This window comes from Chiloscyllium plagiosum, chromosome 40, assembly GCF_004010195.1.
Source record: "Chiloscyllium plagiosum isolate BGI_BamShark_2017 chromosome 40, ASM401019v2, whole genome shotgun sequence".
Classification (NCBI taxonomy): Eukaryota; Metazoa; Chordata; class Chondrichthyes; order Orectolobiformes; family Hemiscylliidae; genus Chiloscyllium; species Chiloscyllium plagiosum.
Window position 1 is genome coordinate 8,516,549 of NC_057749.1, and position 12,576 is coordinate 8,529,124.

A 12,576-nucleotide genomic window follows, 5' to 3' on the forward strand; every position below is an offset into this window, starting at 1 on the left:
TTCATCCTTCTAAGCCATCATCCAGGTGACTTATAAAAAATGACAAATAGTAGTGGGCCCAAAACAGATCTCTGCGTACACCACTAGTAACTGAAGTCCAGGATGAACATTTCCCATCAACCACCACCTTCTGTCTTCTTTCAGCTAGCCAACTTCTGATTGAAACTACTAAGTTACCCTCAATCTCATGCCTCCGTGTTTTCTGCAATAGCCTACCATGGAGAACCTTATCACTTTACTGAAATCCATATACACCACATCAACCGCTTTACCCTCATCCACCTGTTGGTCAACTTCTCAAAGAACCCAAAAAGGTTTGTGAGGCACGACCTACCCTTCACAAAACCGTGTTGACTATCCCTAATCAAATTATTCCTTTCTAGATGGTTATAAATCCTATCTCTTAGAATCCTTTCCAACACTTTACCTACACCCGAAGTAAGGCTCACTAGTCTATAATTATTAGGGTTGTCTCTACTTCTCGAACAAGGAGACAACACTTGCTGCCCTCCAGTCTTCTGGTACTATTCTTGTAGACAATGACGATATAACAATTAAAGCCAAATGCTTTGCGATTTCCTTCCTAGGTTCCCAGAGAATCCGAGGATAAATCCCATCTGGCCCAGGGGACTTATCTATTTTCACACTTTTCAGAACTGCTAACACCACCTCCTTGTGAACGACAACCCTATATAGTCTAATAGCCTGTATCTCAGTATTCTCCTCAACAACATTGTCTCTTTTCTGTGTGAAAACTGACAAAAAATATTAATTTAGTGCCTCTCCTATCTCCTTGGACTCCACGCACAACTTCCCACTACTGTCCTTGACAGGCCCTAATCTTACTCTAGTCATTCTTTTATTCCTGGCATACCTATAGAAAGCTTTAGGGCTTTCCTTGATCCTATCTGACAAAGACTTCTCATGTCCCCACCTGGCTCTTCTTAGCTCTCTCTTTAGGTCCTTCCTGGCTAACTTGTAATTCTCAACTGCCCGAACTGAGCCTTCACATCTCATTTTTACATAAGTCTCCGTCTTCCTCTTGACAAGAGATTCAACTTCCTTAGTAAATCACAGTTCCCTCACTCGACCACTTCCTCCCTGCCTGACAGGTATATACTTATCAAGGACACGCAATAGCTGTTCCTTGAGCATGCTCCACATTTCAATTGTGCCCATCCCCTGCAGTTTCCTTTCCCATCCTAATCTGACTCCCCACACACTGGGCTCACTCTCCCCCTCCCCCTGCACAATGGAAATCCTGGAAGTCCCTCCCAGAGTTCCCATCTGTTAGGAGTGGTTTCAATCTCAGTCAGTTGAACATCCTGGATGTCCTCCATCACTTCAAGGCTCTGTCTCCTTATCCCACAATCTGTACTCCCACTATGGAGATCTTATGGTACAAGGAGTAGTGGTCCTGTCTCAGAGCCAGGTGCTCCAGGTTTAAGTCCCACTCCAAGACAAATACACAGCAATGGGAGGTATTTGATATTGGTGGAGTGGTGATGTGTGTGTGTGTGTGTGTCTGTCAGTTAAGCTGCTCATTGCTTCTCCCTGCCTTGGGAACTGAACCGATCTCACTCTAATGCCTCACTCGGAGGAGGGAGAAAGGGTCGGTAGCTGAGGTCTTGTTGACTGCTGGCCCCAGCTCTGTCAACCATGTGTATAAGATAAATTATCACCTCCAGAACAAAAAAGAACCTATTTCCAAAAGGACTGTAGAACTGACAAATCCATAATACAACCCTGGCATGTATATCGACGAGCTGGACAGTTCACTCGCTGGTTACAATTAAGAAAAACTAAGATTTAAATTTCTCCAGGGTCCTACAAATCTTCAGGACACATTAGTGTATTTGTAGCCAATTACTTTGGATAGCACCTAATTAGGCACAGCAAGCTCCCAAAACAGCACTGTGAAAATTAACAGGTAATCTATATCAGTATTGTTGTTTCGGGATAAATATTTGACCAGAAACCAGGGAAAACTGCAAAGCTTGTAGTTGAACTCTTAACAGCATAAAATAGGAATTGGAGTAAGCCATATTGTTCCATATTCTAATCCTGAATTAGAATAATCGATTGCTTTTTCTAACCGGTGCAGACCTGATGGGCCTTTTTTGAACAGTAGACCTTTTTGACCCTTGGAGCCTGGTTCACAATTTAATGAGAATGGGGCTGAACTTCTACATAAACTGCACATTCCCCTCACATCCTCTCCTTATTCCTTCTCTTGTCCAACAATCTACCGACACTTTGGCAAAATGCAACACCATCCCTTCCTGCTAAGCTTAGTGACAGAGAGGGCATTTATTTGGGGTGGGCACCCCAGCACTTTACCACCTCTGGGAAATATAAATACAGGGCAGGAAGGTTTGTGGGCAACACAGTTAATGCCCCTTTAGGAACTGCATTGTAACGCCACTTGTTCAAAACTAGAGGGCATAATTTTAAGGTGAGAGGAGAAAAATCTAGAAGGGACTTGAGGTGCAGCTTTTTCACTGAAGAGGGTGGTGGGTACATGGAATGAATATCCAGAGGAAGTGGTAGAGGTGGGCACACTTATAACATATAAAATATGTTTGGACAGGTACACGAATAGGCAAGTTAGAGAGGGATATGGGCCAGACATAGGCAAATGGGACTAGTTTGGTTTGGTAAATCTGGTTGATATGGACTAGTTAGATCGAAGTGTTTGTTTCTATGCTGCATGATTCTATAATAGCTAGTGACCCCTGCACTGCCCTTCCTTTCCTGTTAGTCCTGGAATCCTAGGCCTCTCTGATGCAGTGCAGGGAGTATGCTTTCTCAACCCAGACAAGCCAGCCTCTCGCTGTGGACAGACACTCAGCTTGTCGTGTCCTTGGTTTCAGGTAATGTCTGCCGCTGGCTGTTTAGATACTAGCGTGGTTCTTAAAATGATGAGGCTTTGTATTAAAAGAAGTTGCATGCACCCCTCATCAGCTCAACATCGAACCTTGGTACCCCCCAGCACTTCCATTCGCCACCTCAGTGTTCTATTTGAATCCTCAGTGAAACTCTGATCCCATATCTTCCTCTGCCAAGTCCATCTACGCCCATCTCCCTTACAAGCCAATCTACACTCCTGCTGCAGCCCATTTATGTTTGTTATCAACACCAAAAATGGAGAATGTGGATAGATCAGGAGACAGTAAGGACTGCACATGCTGGAAGCCAGAGTCAATAGATGTGAAGCTGGAAAAGCACAGCAAGTCAGACAGCATCCAAGGAACAGGAAGGTCAATTTTACGGGCCAAAACTTTGACTTTCCTACTCCTCAGATGCTGTCTGACCTACTGTGGATAGATTAGGGCTGTTCTTGGCAAGGGAATGCCTCAAGGAGGAGATTTTCAAAATTATGAGGTGGGAGAAGATGTCTGGACAAAGTTGATTCTCAATGGTAAGAGGATCTGAGGTCAACGATTTAAGGCAATTATGGTGAACTCTGTGATGCCTTCCTATGTGAGGAACAATATGATTGCATGTTCCTCTTGACCAGCTCTTGGGGCAAATGGAAGAGTGGGCCAGCTCTGCAGTTTGGTCTAGGAGCTAAGAAAGAAAATACGCTTCTGATGGCGTTAAAAAACCGGTGTCCTCCTCCTGAATTAGTTAGTCCAGCACAACTACTGAAACCCAATGGACTGACATCTCTACAATTTGGAAATCCCAATTTCCGAAAAACTGTTTGATTGGATTTTTATTTTGCTAAACACCTCACAGCACTGTCACTAAGTAATGAATATGATGACCATTAGAATTATTGTCATATTCTTGGTTTGACTGAAGAAAAGAGTAACAGTAATAGAGAAATCGCCTGTTTACATAGGATTGGAAATTAAAATTCAAAATGTATCGCACTCATTGCCAGTGCCAATCTTTCTGAATAAAGAAATTTCAACTTCATTTTACGGTTAGTAAGCGATTATTCAAACCAATCCTGACTTTAGTGACAATGCTAACTCTGGGTGACTGATCCCTTGGCATCCCTTTTAGCACAGTGTACTACTTTGGGAATATTGAAGATGCAGCATGTGGAATGAATAAAACAATTTCATTTGTGCATTGTAATGGTTAATCAACATTTAATGTTGTGGAGACATTTATTGCTGGCTCTCACACATACTTTACATTTGAACATTATTCTGAAATTCATAAAATTACAAATTTATTTCCAGAAATATATTTTTTGCTTTTATTCATTCTTGTTATGTCATGTCAGCATCGCTGGCAAAGTCTATATCCATTGCCCAGCCCTACGTACGCTTGACCCGAGTGCCTTACATTTCAGAGGGTAGTAATCAGAGTGCTAGGGTCTGGGTCATATGTAGGCCAGATCAGCAGATTTCCATCCTTAAAGGGCATTAATGAATCAGATGTGTTTTTATGACAATATAACAGCTTCATGGTCACCAATGGGGGTGTAAAGGCCTAGTGACATTATCACCAGACTGTTAATCCAGAGACCCAAGTAATTTTGTGGGGACCTGGGTTTGAATCCAGCCACGGCAGATAGTGGAATCTGAATTCAATCTGAAATTAGAAGTCTAATGATGATCATGAAACCATTAGCAATTTTTTGGAAAAAAAACATCTGGTTCACTAATGCCCTTCAGGGAAGGAAACTGCCATCTTTAACATGTGATTCCAGACACACAGCAATATGGCTGATTCTTAATTGGGCAATTAGGGATGAGCAATGAATACTGAGTCAGTCAGCAAGACCCTCATCCTGTGAATGAATTTTAAAAAATTACTGAGATGAGCTTTAAATTCCAGGTTGATTGAATTGAAATTCTGCCTGATATTGTTGTGGGATTTGACACAATGTCCTTCTAGAATCTAAACTATTGGTTTGATGATATTATGTCCACTGCAGGATATCAACTTAGTCACACGCATTTGGTATTGGTGAGTTACAGTGTAATTCAGATACATTTGTTGACCTGTGAAGAACAGGGAGTAGAATGCTCATTTTAAAATCGCGTTATCAAAGAAACCATTGTCCTTGAGAAGCAACAAGGCTAATTGACCAGCACTCCATTTTTCACACAGCGAAAGGCAAAGTCACCACAATCCCACTCTGTCATTTGAGGTTTTATAAGGTGAGGGTTGTCATACCTCAGGTGAGGCAAGGGGTGAGACCAAAAGATATAGGAGCAAAATTAGGCTATTCAGCCCATCAGGCCATTCAATCATGGCCGATACATTTCTGTACTCCATTCTCCTGTCTTCTCCCCATAACCCTTGATCTCCATACTAATTATGAATCTATCTCCCTCTCTTAAATACACTCAGTGACGTGCCTTCAGCAGCAACAAATTGCACACATTCACCATCTTCTGGCTGAAGAAATTCCTTCTCATTTTAAATCTAAAGGGTCTTCCCTTTACTGAGGCTGTGCCCTCGGCTCCTGGTCTCTCCAACTAGTGGAAACATCTTCTCAATGTCCATTCTGTCCATTCCCCCCTTGTCCTTCCACACTGAGTACAGACTCAGAGTCCTCAACTGTTCCTCATATGACAAGCCCTTCATCCCCAGGATCTCGTTATATACCTCCTCTGGAACCCCTCTAATGCCAACACAGCCTCCCTTAGATACAGGCCCAGAACTGCTCAATATTCCAAATGTGGTCTAACCAGAGCCTTATATAGTGTCAGCAGTACATCCCTGTTTTTGTATTCAAAATAAATGCTGACATTGCATTTGCCTTCCTAATGTGTCAACTGAATATACATGTTAATTTCAACAGAATTCTAAACTCGGTCTCCAAAGTCCCTTTGTGCTTCAGATTTCCAAAGCCTTTCTCTATTTTGAAAATAGTCTGCATACCCTCACCCTTTCTTTGCCCACTCTGCTAGCCTGTCTAAGTCCCAACAGGAGGACAGTCCTTCATGGTAACTTCTGCCAGTGTCAGAGTTGTGGGATCGGTCCACAAGACTCTGCATTGCAGACCAGCCACCCAAGCTAACCGACAAGGGACGTTTAAACAGGTTCTTAGACTGCAGATAGATCAGACCCGTTGCCATGACAGTCCCATATGGGTGTTGCAACACAAAATACGGGATTCTCTGACTCAAAACACGCCAGTTGGCTGCGCAAGGATTCTCAAACTGTAATAGTCCAATTGCATCACAGAAATGGCAACAAGTTTTATTTAAAATTAGGTTATTGTAACTTGAGAGCCTGTTAGTGTGACCAATGTGCTGATTCATTACAGTTTCATCATGTCAGTTGTGCAATTGCTTAGCACTCTTTCCCATAAATTGCCTGAACGTTTTTATGTAAAAAAAGACATACTTGAGGTGTGCTCAATCATGTCAGAACAGGAAACAGCCGTAACCACTTATCCTTGCTGTAATTCATAGTTGTCCTGGAACTAAAGTTCTGCCATTCTGGTAATTTAGTATTTTTGTTTGGTTTAATTCCAATTTTTTTTTAAAAAACTTCCATTTCAGTAATAATCACAAATGGGCTAACATTATAATAGCAAATTCTCTTGGATCAATGAACCAGACATATTTTGATCATATTGATTAGGACAGGTTATAGGTTTGTTCGCCTGAGCTTTGAGTTCTTCCAAACAATGAACTTGGACATTTATCTTTCTGTTTCAAGTGAGCATAAGTGTCTCAATTTAGCATCTCATTAAAAAAAGATAGTGTCTGCATTAATGCAGCACAGCCTTTGTACCATCAAGGTGTCTTTCAGATGCTGTGTGCTAGATGACCATGAAACTACTGCTTGTTGTAAAAAAAAAAATCCAGCGGGTTCTCAAACATTCAGAAATCTGCTGTCTTTCAACTATAGTACATAGTTTCTAAATGACTCAGTAAACCTTATAGCAATTTGATTAACTCTTCATTGCCCACTGAAATGGCCTAGCAAAGCACTAGACTGTATCTCAAGGGCAATATTGGATGGGTAATACATTTCTGCCTTGCCAGCTGCACCATAACCTCAAGCCTAAATGACCAAAAAAAAGGGAGTAAGGTTTGAGTTTTATCGCTGGATATTACAGTAAGATAACTGGTCTCTACAAACAACCTGCACCTGTTTGGAAATCTTGTGGCTACTGTGATAGTATTCGTTTTAAGAACTAGTGTTTACACTGTATTCCACACAGATCCATATTCAAAGAACAGAATAATAAACCATAGATTCTGGAAATTTTAAACATGAACCATAATACTTCCACTCCACTAACACCATTTTAGTTCACTGGTCTCTCTCGATTGGTTAATCCATAATATTCCCTGACCTGCTCAGAGCTGTCAACACTTTGGCAATGGACTTACTGTGATTCAAATCAGTAACAGAACACAAATTATCAGATTAGTCTTGAACAATGGATCGAGTCTGTCACTGACTAGACAAATTAATCTCAGGAGTACTCAGACAGTTAATAAAATGAAGAAGAGGAAAAAAACTTCATATATTTCTCAAATTCCTGTTCAATTAGTAGCAGGAGAATTGGGGAACTAGCATTACCACACTCTGAACAGTCTAGCAACACAGACCAGGCAAGGAGGTCACGATACTGTAAGGTTACAGAAACATACGCATAACTACTAAGCTTGGGTCCAATACACTTGAATTCAGCTCAAGGTGAATCAAAATCATTTGATCAGTTTTGTTTCCTTCTGTAATTGTGCACCAAGGGTGGTTTAAAACAGAACAGCTCAGTCGCCATGGTTTCAACATAACATGACCAGCAAACCATACTGGGTTTGACACGTTTGAACAGGGCAGACTGTGGACATAATTCCACTTCTTCCCTGCGATGGTCAGCATCGTTAGCATCTCTAACATACTAGATTAGTTTTAGAAGCTTCAAATTTAATGAGCAAACTTAATCGAGCACCTTTTCATGGACTTCATAATGAACTGCCAGAGAAAGTTGTGAATGCGGAAGTTACAACATTTAAAAGACATTTGAATAAGTTCATGAATAGGAAAGTTTTGGAGGGGTATGGGCCAAGCCCAGGCAAGTGGGAGTAGTCGGCATGGACTGAAGGGTCTGTTTCCATGCTGTGTCACTCCACGACTGCGGTACTCACTTAATCAAAGTGCCAGAATTAGGTAATTTGTCAAGCCTTTTCTTCGGACAGCATGCATTACAGAATAGATAATAAAAATACCATAAAACGGTCTCAAGGACAGACAGGAGAGCAAAGCAATATGACGTACGAGCAATATTAAATAGACAATTCAATCCAGTTAGGCACATTTCAAAGTAATTAAACCTCTGCAGCATGAACTCTACATTTCTGGTATCAACTAAGGTCACTTGGAGGAATATTCTATGATATTCTTTTACAGACCTACATATACAATACCCAATGCATTATTCATACTTTAAAGGGATACTTTTTTTTAAAAAAGCCAGAAATATCGGTTCTTAAACAAAGGTTACATAATTCCCTCTCAATATTTGCAAGCAAAACACAATTTACTCTAATTGCACACTAATTTAACTGAAATCTCCAATCTACTCCCCAAAACAGGTAACTTCCCATGTGTTTTTTTCTTTTCCTGGGTACAAATCTGGACATGCATTGGTAGCGCACTCACTTCAGACTAAGGTGGATCATTGCTACACATAGGGAAGGTTCAAATTAGATTTTTTTTAAGATTAGATTCCCTGCAGTGTGGAAACAGGCTCTTCAGTCCAACAAGTCCACGGCAACCCTCCAAAGAGTAACTCACCCAGACCCATTTTTCTCTCTGACTAATGCACCTAACACTATGGGCAATTTAGAATGGCCAATTCACCTGACCTGGAGGAAACCAGAGCACTCTGAGGAAACCCACGCAGACACAGGGAGAATTTGCAAACTCCATACAGTCACCCAAGACTGATATCAAACCTGGGTCCCTGGCGCTGAGGCAGCAGTGCTAACCACTAACCCACCAGGAGATTCAAGCTGGTTCTCAGAACAGTGAGGGAGTTCTGCACTGACAGATTATCCACTGGAACAGTCACTCAAATTCCTACCTGCCTATTCCAATGAATAGGAAAGGTCGCTTGGCACTACTGCCCCCTGAACATAGAGTTCTACTGGTATCTGAAATGAATACCCTTCCTTTAAATCATTTTTTAGTTAATTTATCTGTTGAGTAATGTGTCTCAGTGACACAGGGAAGGTTTTGTGTATAGTTATCATTAACAATCAAATAGCCCAAGGCACTTCAATGAAATGGAACAAAACGTCACCAAACCACAAAGTGATTTTAGATAAGATAACCAAGAACTTGGTTAGAGTTGGGGTTTCAAACAGTTTCTTGATTGAAATGAGAGGCACGGAGAGATATTGGGAGGGAAATCCAAAGTTTTGAAAACGCAGCTTCTAATGCTGGAGTGGTGTGCTGGAGAACACTCCCAAGTTCAGAAATGTTTGAATGCTTTTTGATGGGCTGTTAGGGATAAAGGGGGAAGGATATGGAGGAAATGAAGTGATTTGAAAATAAATTAACACAAAGGAATCACAGGCCAGGATATGGATGATAAGAGTTTTTTTGAATGCCAAGTTTGCTGAGTAATAGTCACTGAACTTGATAAAGGTGCTGAATAGTACAGTCCCACAAATTTATGTAAACTATGCCTTGCTTTCAAAAGTACACAATGCTTTCAGTAGTAATGCTGCAAATGGATGCACAGTAATCCTAGGGAACCAAGCACACACTGGTCACCTGTAATACTCAAATTTACAACTTGCACCCACAATTATACCCATCATCAGTGCGTTTAATAGAGTTTTATACTTATGCTAACATGTCTGCACAGCAGCTAAATGATACCATTACTGGAGGAAATATTGCAGACTCAACAGTTCGAGGGAAACCACGTAGGATGCACAATCATAAATTTAGTTCATCCAGTCTCATTTGAAAGAGTTTAAAAAGAATTACTTCACATGCGATGACACTGACAAGATCAATAGTCATGACCAATCTTCAAGGTGACTGATTATCATCTTGATCTGGTGAAGTGAAGTCAAAGTGCAGAGAAACAAAACAGGAGCAATGTGGGCCAGTCAATAAGATCATGGCTGATAGATCATTGCATACTACACTTCCACACTCTCCCATATCCTTTGATGCCTTTTAGTGCACAGCCAATGTGCTGTTAGTACAGCTCAAAATTTCAATCTAATGACGATGAAGGAACAGCAGTATTTTGTTTAAAAGAGTCAGGCTAGTGTGATTGGAGGGGAACGTACAGGCATGTGGGCATTTGCTTGTGCCTACTGCCTGCATTCTTGACAGCATTTTCCTCAGGCACTTTTAAGCATACAAACATATTAAATATGTGAGGAAACTTTTTATTTCTCCATAGTCCTGACAAAGCAGATTGAAATGGAAGTGATCAAATGGGAAAGGCATAATTAAGCTCCTCCTGCACCATTCTATGCAAAATCAGATCAGTGCTGGGAATATTTTGCATTCTCACTGGTTCTTTTTATTTTGACTGAAAGAATCATAAGAGGTTTTGTTCAACCTGAACACCTTGAAAAATGGAGTCGCAGGTAAATAGGATCGTGAAGGCACTGTTTGGCCCGCTAGCCTTTATTGGTCAGTGCATCAAGTACAGGAGTTGGAAGGTTATGTTGCAGCTGTACAGGACATTGGCTAGGCCACTTTTGGAATATTGCATGCAATTCTGGTCTCCCTGCTATAGGATGTTGTGAAACTTGAACGGTATCAGAAAACATTTACAAAGATGTTGCCAGGGTTGGAGGATTCGAGCTATAGTCAGAGGCTAAATAGACTGGTGCTATTTTCCCTGGAGTGTCAGAGGCTGCGGGGTGACCTTATTGAGGTTTAGAAAATCATGAGGGGCATGGATAGGGCAAATAGACAAGGTATTTGTCCCAGGGTGGGGCGAGGCCAAAACTAGACAGTATAGGTTTAAAGTTGAGGGGGAAAGATTTAAAAGGGACCTAAGGGGCAACTTTTTCCACAGAGGGTGGTGCGTATATGGAATGAGCTGCTAAGGAAGTGGTGGAGACTGCTACAATTACAACATTTAAAAGGCACTAGGATGGGTATATGAATAGGAACGGTTCAAGAGGGAGATGGACCAAAATGGGGACAAAAGGGACTAGATTAATTTAAGATATCTGGTTGGCATGATGAGTTGGACAAAAGCTCATGAATCCTAATCTCCACTGTAGATGTTAATTCAAAAATATTTCTGTATCGATACACACTCTCCAAAGTGATCAGTGTTGTGAATAGAGGTTAGAAAAAGAAATACCAACAAATGAAAATTGGGGGAAAAATTCAATTCAACTGGGATTGCATAATTATGACTTTACTGTTTCTGGACACAAGCTCACAATTCAATAAAGGTAGTGTACTAGACATTCCTGAAGAAGGGCTTATGCCTGAAACGTCAATTCTCCTGTTCCTTTGATGCTGCCTGGCCTGCTGCGCTTTTCCAGCAACACATTTTTAAGCTCTGATCTCCAGCATCTGCAATCCTCACTTTCTCCTAGTGTACTAGACACCATTACAGGATTCACCCATGGCATTCCAAAGTCACAGGAAGTCTGTGGTAATCTTTAAAACTATTTTTAAAACATTCCTTTATATCATTTAACCACTATCTCAAAAATGAGAGATAAGTAGAATTAAGCAAATATTAATGGAGATTACCAGAAAACTCAGCATGAGACTTAACTTGCAATTAAGTGTGTTTGGAATACAAGAACACATTTTGTATTTGATTTACATCACAGTTTCAAAATTAATTTGAATGAGTTTGAACTGAGGGAGACTTTAGCAATTTTTGGCCATGTTGAGCATCTCAAAGCACAGAAGAGATTTTCTAGGATAGCAACAGAGAAAGGGATTTCAAGTATAATGGAGTTGCAGTAAGTCCAGAAAAAGTTAAGGGTTTAGATAAAAGTGTTCAAAATCTGTGCTGTTTGGTATAAACAAGGAGAAAATTGTTCTCAGCAAACAGAAAGGTTTGCAACTGGAGCAGACAGATGTCAGGTAATGGACTCAAGAATCAGATAACCGAAGGAATTCTTTTTAATGTAGCGAGTTGAAGTTTGGAATGAATTGCCAAAAGGGTGATGGAAGCTGGTGCAATAGCAATATTCTAGAGAGCTGGATAAATACTTGGAAGTGGAAAACTTTGCTAGGCTATGGAGGGATGCATGGTATTCCTGAAGAAAGGAATATGTCAGAAACGTTAATTCTCCTGCTCCTCAGATGCTGCCTGACCTGCTGTGCTTTTCCAGCACTGCACTCTCAACCCAGGAATGTATGGCAGCAAGACTCTGAATAGTTCTTCAAAGAGATATGGTGGGCCAAATAGCATATTCGACATCATGACCACCTTATTTTCTCTCCCTCTCAAAAACCAAGCTTTAAAAAGTTTCCTTTTGGATGGCAAACTCAATAGTTAAAGAAGATAGATATTTTCATAAGGTAGTGCTAAGTAGCCCAAGAATTGAAAAATAGATTAAGGCAGGTTGACTGATTATTTTCTCAATGTTCAAAGACAATGTTCATTTTGCCCTATAAGTCGGCAATGTCAGAATG